The sequence below is a fragment of the Mustela lutreola genome, chromosome 6, assembly GCF_030435805.1.
Source record: "Mustela lutreola isolate mMusLut2 chromosome 6, mMusLut2.pri, whole genome shotgun sequence".
Lineage (NCBI taxonomy): Eukaryota > Metazoa > Chordata > Mammalia > Carnivora > Mustelidae > Mustela > Mustela lutreola.
The window spans coordinates 66,551,272-66,561,406 of NC_081295.1; positions in this window are offsets into that span (position 1 = coordinate 66,551,272).

Sequence of the window (10,135 nt, forward strand, 5' to 3'; positions counted from 1 at the left end):
ACCCGTAGTCTAAGGAAGGGAGGGAGGAAGTGAGGAAGGAAGGGAGGAAGGAAGAAAGGAATAGCTTTAGGATAGTTATTACTGTTATTCCCATCACATCAAGTGGACTACATAATTTCCAATGTTAACCTGTTAGGATAAAGTATATCATTACTCTTCTCTTCCCATTTAAATGTATTGCTAGAAATATAAAAAGTTTGTAGAAGTGTAAAACCAATACTACGATGTTGTGTCATCTATGAGGATTACACATTTTGATTTACCTCTCATTGTTAATTCTAGGAAATAAATAAAAATAGTTAACTGGCCTATGAAAAAAGCCATTCTTGGAATTGTCTTAATTTGGTTTAAATATTTGTGTTAAGCAAAACATTTTACTTTTCGTAAAGAAAATATCCTTTAGAAAAATTTTGTCCAATTGCTTCTAATCCTTTGGATTAAACTTCTGAAAAATTTCCAAAGTGATAGCTCTTTGCGAATGTGGGGAAGCTCATCTGATCCTGTTTTAGGGTCAGCCTGAGTGAGAGAGCTTTTGTAATGAAGGTAATATTTTGTTGAAAAATATTAGGTACATCAAAGTTCTCCTAAAAAGTTTTAATTTCTTTTTTAGTCGGGATTATATATAGTTTCTTTTCTGAAAGCCCTGTTGGTGCTTTTTCTTTCTTTTAAATACATGAGAATTAAAGATATCTTCATAGAACAACTACAAAAGCAAACTGCCTTGAGAAAGAAGTTACTTTTAATCTTTAGACTTCTGCACTTTCATTTAACAATTTGGTTTGTATGGGTATATGAAGGAAGTGTTACTATTGTTTCAAATTAAAAAAAAAAACACCTCATTACAATGTATTTAGGGGTACTTTTAAGTCTGTGAGTTTCAGAATGTTCATGATGGTAATGTTGATTCAAATCCCAAAGAGTAAATAGATTCCTTTGAAAACGGAGCATGGGAACAGATTTTCTTCATGCAAAACCCAATACAGTTCCTGTGTGCTGGTCTATAGTCTTGTGCCATGTGATGGATTTATTGTGTCCTTTTGAAGACTGTCAACAGGTTTTGCATAGAATGACTCATTCAGAAGAACATGCCAGACAAAGTTTTGAAATTAGACCCTGCCTGGTTGTTGGTGTCCTCTCGCAGCAAATGGCACAGCTGCCCTTTCAGTGAGTCAAAGCAGGGACTTGGGAGTCACCCTAAATTTTCTCTGCCACAAGATCCAGTCAAGCACAAATTCCTGCCAAGTTTACGTCTTTAACAGTTAGCCAGTGATTTCTCTCCTTTTAATCCCTCCTACCACCACTTCAGCCCAGACATTTACCTAGCCCCTGAAGCTTAGTTAACTTCCTTAAAAGTCATTCTGTTCACAGTTGTCAGGCAGACAAATTTGTAAACAGAGACCTGGACAACCTGATCCTTGGCTTGAAATCCTGCTTGTGGACCAGACTATCAGGGTCATCTAGAAACTGTTTTCAGAGGGCACATGCCTCCCGTACTACCTCTGCCAGTGTCTCATTCACCCTAAAGCACAACCTGCCTACAGGGGAGGAATCATAGCCCCCTACGACGTTGAAACCCCAGTCAGAGACCACTGTTTGTGCCACCCCAGGTGCCGTGGGGATCTGTGTTCCAATACCTTGCTCATTCTGATCCTCTGCTAGCCCTCTCCCTGCTTCCTTCTTATAGTGGCTAATTCCTGCTTGTCATTCCAGCCTCCGTTTAGACGCCTTTGGCTCAAGAACGTCTTCCACGGAATGCTGCGAATGTCTCAGTGCCTCTAGCAGAGTGCTTATGTGAGGTTTAAACTTGGTTTCATGTCTCTCCCTCATCCGCTGGACCAGTGGGTCTCACAGTTTAGAAGCCTAAGAACTGCCCTTCAGTGTGCAGACTCCTAAATCACCATCGTTCAGAGTCGACTCAAGAGGCCTTGCTGGGATCCAGGAATCTGCGTTTTTAATAGGCAGGAAGAATCAGGTGATGCTGATGCTGATGCTGTGGTTTAAGACGAAGGCACCTCAGAGATCAGTTCTGGGTTCGAGTACCTTCTATGTAACAGGTCCTTTTTATTTCACAGACATTCTGTAAGTATTTGAGGCATGGAATTCAAGTCAACATAGCTTTTAATTCAGTGGTTATGTCAATTTCAGGATTTGGGGGGCGGGCCTTTGCTTGCCTCTCTACCAAAAAAATTCCTGCCTTTTCTCTGGCTGTCTCCGAAGTAGGAGCACCTTGAAAGATCTTAGTAATTAAGAAACTGAGACTCAGGCCAGTGAACAATTAAATTTATCTATAAAATGAAATGTGATATTATCTGTGATTTTCCCCAGCTACATAGATAATTGGGTTTCCTGTGGAACATTGCCACCAAATAAAATTTAATGCCAGCCATGGATCCGCTTTAAAAAATTTTTGTGGCTATGCTTTAAGAAAGTAAACAGAAACTGATATCCTTAATTGTAATAATGTATCTTATTTAACCTGATATATCCAAAATACTATCATTTTAATGCATAAATCAGCATTAAAAATTATTAAGAAGATATTTTGCGTTGTTTTGGTACTAAGTCTTTGAAATCTGGTTTGCATATTATATTTACAGCACATCTCAACTCAAATGCTAATTTTCATCAGAAATATTTGCTCTGTTTACAGGTTTCATAAAATGTACAACTCAAAAAGTAAATTTACAAATCCAGTTGTTTCAAACATACTTAAAAATATTTTAGTAGCTGAAGCAAAAGTCAGATTTTAAATTTAATATTAAATTAATGAAGAACGACTAAACTTTAAACTGCAGTTTCTTGATCACACAAGACACAGTTCAATTGCTCAATGGCTGTATGTAGCTAATGGCTACAGAGCATGGAATTGTTCAAGGTCAAATACTTATCAATAAGCTATCTTCAAACTATTCACACTTGCTTTCATTGTTTCCTTAAGGGTCAGATTTGCAGAATTTTGAATAATGAAAACAAGAACACTTTTTCTAATAGGTTCTATTTAATTATTCAACATTAGACTTTTACTTAAATCCTTAAAATTTTACCTTAAAAGACTGATAGGCTGACTGGGTCAGGGACAGTAGGCAGGGTAGCAGGAGGGCAGAAATACATATCTGATTTAGAGTTTGAGACCCTGAGTTTTCCCAACACTCCCAAACAAACTGTACAAGTTCGGGCAAAATGCTTAATGTTTAAGCCTGTATCTTCATCTATAGAATGGAGGTGATAACCTATTTTATGCACAACCCTCCAGAATCAAAGTGAGAATCAAGTGGTTAATATATTTCAAAGTATTTCATAAACTTTGGATAGCTTATTTTTAGAACACAAATATGGTTCACAACCATTTAATTGAAACACTATGCTAGTAGCTACCATTTATTAAGCAATTGCTATATGGCAGGCATTTTGTGGGCTAACTTAATTCCCAAAGCATCCTTGCCAGGTAGGTGATATGATCTCTGTTTGACTGAAAAAGAAACAGAGCAGTTTAGAGTTTAAGTACATGTGCAAATTTACATGACCTTTAAAGTTCAGAGACAGAATTTTAACCCAGGCATTTTTGATCCCAACACTGTGGGCTTTCCTAGAAAGTTTAACTGTACTGCCCTCCCTCCCTTCACCCCCAGTAAGAAAGGTCAGGTCCCTACATTTCTTTTCAATTGATAAAATAAGATAATCGGGGCGCCTGGGTGGCTCAGTGGGTTAAAGCCTCTGCTTTCGGTTCAGGTCATGATCCCAGGGTCCTGGGATCGAGCCCCACATCCGGCTCTCTGCTCAGCAGGGAGCCTGCTTCCTCCTCTCTCTCTGTCTGCCTCTCTGCCTACTTGTGTTCTCTGTCTGTCAAATAAATCTTAAAAAAAAAATAAGATAATCCAATGATGATTTTTGGAAATAATGAGTGAGCTAAGAATATAACTCATTTTGAGAGTGGTTGTGGAATTTTAGGCCTATCCAAGTGGTTAGCCCATTGCAGCAAACAGAATGAAGAATAACTCAACAGAGATTTTTGAATAAGGATTTACTCCAGATAATTTCCCAGAGAAGGAATACATGACCTTCTGAGGTTGGTAATTACTGGCATTTCTGGCTTTGAGCCAAGCCTGGAGCCATAGGAATTAGTTGGCAGCGATTAGACATATGCTCATTAAAGAAAACAACTGGGCTTCAGCAGTACTGCAATCAGGTTTCATGTAAATCTAAATGCTTGTCCTTTATGGAATATATAACATGATGTTCAGAGAAGAAAGGGAATCAACAGTAAATATTCAAACCATCAGAGGTGACCAGTGCTGAAGTGGTCTACTTCCAAAAATGAAAAAGGCCAGGCTCTGATAAGCCACATAGTTTAGACACCCTTTTGAGCCCCTATTTGCTTCCAAAAGGAGGTAAGGCATTTCTTGTAGTGTGGTTTACAAAATTTATGTTGCTTTTGTGTATAGAAATAAATCATATATGTCAATTTTTTCTTCTGGGTTTGAAAAGATTTTTCAAGTTTCACAGTGAGCAGAGTATCATGTTAGCCACGCTGTGTTCAAATAAACAGAGCATCCTATCACTTCATCGGAGGCCAGCAAACGTTGGGCTTACTCTGTGATGGCCGTGGTAGATAGGGTCACCCTGTCTATCGCCTCTTCAGAAAAGAGTCTCCCCATTGCCCTAGCTCCTTCTCCAGGGTGCCAGGCAGGCCAGCCTCCACTGTTCCCCCTCACCTCAGCTGTTTCCCAGGCAGCCAAGAGGGTAACACAGTGGGAAAGTCTTGAGGACCTCCTTCACTCTCAGCAGGGACAACATCAGCAGCAGGGAGCAGCCACCAACAAGTTCTTCAGCATTAGTGACAAAGATGAATGGGACAAGTTTCTGCCCTGACAGAGCTTAGCGAGGGGAGGCCAGCACACAGTGATTACCATACCGTGTGCATTCTGTTCCTGAGAGAGAGCTTAGGTTACACATAATTATAAAACAACCAGAGGAGATGTTGGAGAGGTCTTGCCTCGTAGAGCCCAGTCAAATGTGTTTTCAGTCGACTGGCCCATTCAGATGCTTTCCCCGTCCACCTGCACATTGTAATCCTAGGGTGCTATCAGACTCCTTTTGCAACTATTGCTTTGAATTAAATAAGCATATTGATCCATTTATAACTAGTGCCCTGTAGTGTGTTTTTGTTTTTGACTTGGGGGGTTGGGAAAGAATAGGCCCAGGTGAGACATTGGAGTGGAAAGCCTCATTGAGTAGGAAATAAATCCGAGTGAGCGCAGCCCACTGGGAGGGCGTGGGAAGAAACTTAGAGGTAACCTGGACTTTTTGGGTTTGCTTAGGTCTTAGTCTGCCTCCAATAAATGTAGTAACCAGAATGTGCACATGATAGCACATTTTAAAATGTTTTAGAAAACATTTTCTTCAGGAGCATCTGGGTGGCACAGTCGGTTGGGTGACCGGCTCTTGGTTTCGACTCCTATGATGATCTTGGGACCGTGAGATCAAGCCTGGTGTTGGGCTCTGTGCTCGGTGTGGAGTCTGCTTCAGATCCTCCCTCTCTCCCTCCAGTCCATTCTCTCTGTCTCTCCCTCTTAAATAAAGAAAATCTTAAAAAAAAAAAAATTAAACAATAAAATAAAATAAACTTAAAAACCATTTTCTTCAAACACATTGCTTTTTTGGGATATCATTGGCGTCTTTAAAATTACATATTGGATTCTTGTTTTCCTCATTGTGAAGTCATGCCGATGCCCCTTGTGAGAGCAACTACTACCCAAGTGAGGAACATTAAACCACTGATGTTATTAGGACCTCTCTGTGTTGTTCCATATTCTGGGATGAACTCCATGTCCAAGCATGTGATCCCAAAGGCTTATTTACTTTGGCTGACCAAGAGATTAGCTTCTGCAATTACTTGCCAGAAGGAATAAAACTTTGGGTCAATATGAAAAATGCCATTTTCACATTGCTCTTCCATCTCAGTGGAGCTCTAAAAGGACCTTGATTTTGGAAGTAGCACCAAACAGTTTAATAGAGAGCTTTCCAATGAGATCATAGCTTGGCGGTCACCAGGAGGAAGAGAAGGATTTCTAGGGGACTCTGGTCTTGTCTTTGGGGTTGGCACAATATCCCTCCTGCTGAGCTGTTCTGGTTAGCAAGTTACAGCTTTGGGGATGGTGCTCCTAGGGATCCAGAAACCTAGCAAGATCTCGCCTATGCCCTGTTTTCTCTTCACATTCCCCAGCCCTGGCGTTTGGACTGGGGTTGACTTGGAAAGGAAGCTGCCTTTGGAGGCATATTTCCCCTTGAGAAAACCAGGGTGATCTGAAGGTAGGTGACTCCGGAGGCAAAGACAGAAAGCTGACAACACTGAACCAACTGAGAAATCCATGGAGGGTGCTTCTCTTCGGGGTCACATGCGACGCTCCAGCATGATTGGAAAGACAATGTTACCTTAGGAGTATGTTGGCAGATAGCTTATCCGTATAAAGTATTCTGAGCCTGTATGAAAATTCATTGAAGGAAGGAGGGGTTGGGGAGTAGAACCAGCCGTATGCATAGTATTTGTGTACAATCTAATTTCCTGACCAGTGTTTATATTAAAATACTACCAGTATGCTGTCTTATATAATTTTATCAGCCGTGACTTTCTTTCATGAAAGGTTTTTGGTTGATTTTTTTTTTTTCACCTTACTCCAGAGCTCCTAGTGGAGAATACTTGCAATCTAGTAAATACTAAACATTCAAAATTTATTTTGGGGCTTCAGACCTGGGTCTGGGGGTAGACTTGAGGGGACACATTAAACTCCATGTAAATTATAACGAATATATTCATTTCATTTTTAAGGGGAAATTTCCACAGTTATTTGATTCACAAAGTCATTGGTGGACCCTACAAGTGAGCTAGATGATTATGTGTTTTTTTTTTTTTTTTTTTTTTTTTTAAAGATTTTATTTATTTATTTGACAGAGAGAAATTACAAGTACACTGAGAGGCAGGCAGAGAGAGAGAGAAGGAAGCAGGCTCCCTGCCGAGCAGAGAGCCCGATGTGGGACTCGATCTCAGGACCCTGAGATCATGACCTGAGCCGAAGGCAGCGGCTTAACCCACTGAGCCACCCAGGCGCCCCGATTATGTGTTGTTTTATAGAATGAGTTTAATTCTGTCTCAGGGCATGGATTGGAAAGCAGGCAGAAATCGTCATCCAAATCTAGTTTTTAAATAACTGTTCAGTCCATAAGTGTGAATTTGGTGAAACTATAGTCAAGTATATCATCTGCTACATACACAGAGGAGAGACAAGAGGAAATATTATTTTTATAATCATTAAAAATAAAATCATGTACTTTCTTCCAAAACTTGAAAAAAATTTCTATTTCAAAGAATTGGGCCTTTTTTTGATTTCCAAAAAAGATGAGCCCTTGTGTAACATTTGAGTATAAGAACGGAGTTAACCTTTTCCTCTCCCCAGAAATAAACATTAAACTGAAGCGAGTCAGAATTCTAGTCATAAGCTCTTATTTTTTGCACTTGAAGAACTGAAAGCTTTCTCTGTTTGTTATTTTCTGAGGGAGGGGGTTTCCTGTGTGTCTTTCTGAAGCTCTGGGGATCCCCTCATCTCTTTAGTCCTAGTTACCTTTTCCTTCACAGCAACCATCCTTTGGGCCACTAAGGGCTACCGTGGTCATCGTTTGCCACCCCCTGGCAGAGCTATCTGCAGTTTTTCATGACTGAATGAGGGTACTAAACGCTAAGGAAAGAGATTGTTTGGCAGAGTCATGAGAACCCAGGAGGGAACAAACGGGGGCTGGTCCAGCATGGGAGGCAGCATGGGGACCGGGGTCTTGGTGGGCCCTTGGTGGGGTCTTGGCGGGCCCTCTTCCAGGAAAAGAGCTCAGGGCTCGGGCACCACCAGCTCCTGCTGCAATTCCAGGAATGACCACTGGGGCATAGGGCCCACCTGTCAATTTGCATTCTCCCTGAGTTGGTAATGAAGGAAATCTAAAACCTGTATCAGTTTTTCAAACTATCACAGCTATGAAAGATGTATTTTTCTTTTATGCCTGATATTCTAGACTTTAAGCATCACAAGTGGTGTTTTAAATGTATTATGGGTGCAGAGCACATTATTGTAGTTCAATAAAGAATTCTATGTCTCCATTACACAGACTAATCACACCTCCAGACATATTTACCGTAATTTTCCCAGCTGATACAGTTTAATTAATGATATAAGGACATAATTACATGTTTCAGTGATCTTTCACATATTTAGAGGAACTGCTGTAACTAACTTAATTAGAGTAATTATGTAAATAGCTGATAATGCACAACAAATTACAGAAAAAAAGTCTCCTGGAGTCTAGCATGTTCATTTTCAAGCAAGCTTAGAAAAGGAAAATATTTACATCTGGGGATTAGAGTTAAGACGACATGGCCTCTATATTTTGTTGTTCCCAAACCAGGCAGAACATAACTGGTGGAGGTTTAACAGTTAACTTTTCTTCCTTTTGTAGTTCAGTTGCAGACCTCATGTCCGTTGTTGTTCTATGAAATTGCTCATTCTGTTCTGCCACTGGCTCGAGTTTCACGATGAGTTTTCTGTCACGTTGGTTGCATCCTGCGCTCACTGAGGATGGGAAGGGTACTTAGGGAAGAGGTTGACAGATCTTACACATCTTTTTCATTTCCTTTCTTGTCCTTTAACTGATATCTTCTGTTTTCATCCATCACACTCATGTACAAAGACATTTCTCTGGATCAGGATCTCAGAGCTCTGTCTGTAGGGAAACACATCCTTGGAGGGTCTGTCATTGATGTTCTACTGTGCAGTTCTAATTATGGTTTGCCCAGGGCTCAATTCCTTTTGATGTTGCCTTTCCTACTGAAGTGATCAGTCTTTTAGTCCATGAGAGGAAGCAGGAGCCTGCTTTTAAAGCGAAATAATGCCCCTCCTTAATCAGTTGCTGTGTTTCCATGGATTGATCCTGGGTCCGCCCTCTCCCTGCCTTTGTCTTGACCTGCTGCGGGACCCATGTCCTGGTCCTTCTTGTAAGAAGATGTAAGGAAATTCAACTGAGCCAAAAGAAGTATCAACCTTAAGTTGTGTATTGGGTTAAATTTTATTACAGTTTGCTCCAACAAGTGACTCTTATATGCTCTGCACTTTCACCCTCTGCCTGTTCTCAGCCTTTTACTTGACCTGCCTCATTCCCACTGTCTCAGCTCAGGAAGCCTCTGCCATGGCCCTGCCAGTCTCCTGAGTGTCCTGTGAACACTTTCCAGAACCTATGTGTGTGTTCTTTTTTTCCTTTTCAGTTTCCTTTTCTACTGGATTTTACCCATTTTGGAGGTCCTTCTTGAGTTTACCTTCTGCATGAAACCCTTCACTATTAGCCTCAATTTCTTTCTCCTCCAGGACACAGTCTATGCATGTAAATCAGTTAATTCTACACTGTTGTGCACCGTGCATCCATCCCTTCTCTCCAGTTGGATGGAAGCCTCTTGAAGGAAGGAGGCTTGTGTCTGATACTTCTTTATGCCCCACTGGGGCCTAACACAGTGTTGGTAATACAGAAGGCATTTAATGAATTCCCATGAATGAGTCAAGTGTAATAATCAAGTGTGTTTCATCTGCATGGGGCTGTGCAGGCTGGGTATGCACAATGCTAGGGGGCACCACTGAACATCAGCTTTGTAATACTTTTTACTGTCATGTTGGGCCCTTTCTTCTCACTGCTGCTTGCTGTAGTCACTGATGTCTCTAGCTTTACCCTTACCAGTTAGGTGCACTCTGCCGAATGTGCAATTAGTTAAATCTTTTCCATAGCAGGATCCAGTATCCTCCCTCGAGTAATTCACAGGCTAATAGGAGGTGCAGACATAGAGATAAATCATTGCTAAATCTTACAATGATCAAAGTATTGCAGATAGATAAATAAGATGTGGCATAGAGATGGATAGATATAAATATATACATGATGGAATACGGTTGAGCCATCAAAAAGAATGAAATCTTGCCATTTGCAGCAACATGGGTAGAGCTAGAGTGTAATATGCTAAGCAAAATAAGTCAGGCAGAGAAAGACAAATACCATGATTTCACTCATATATAAGAAACAAAACAGATGAATATAGGGAAAGCTAAAAAAAAAT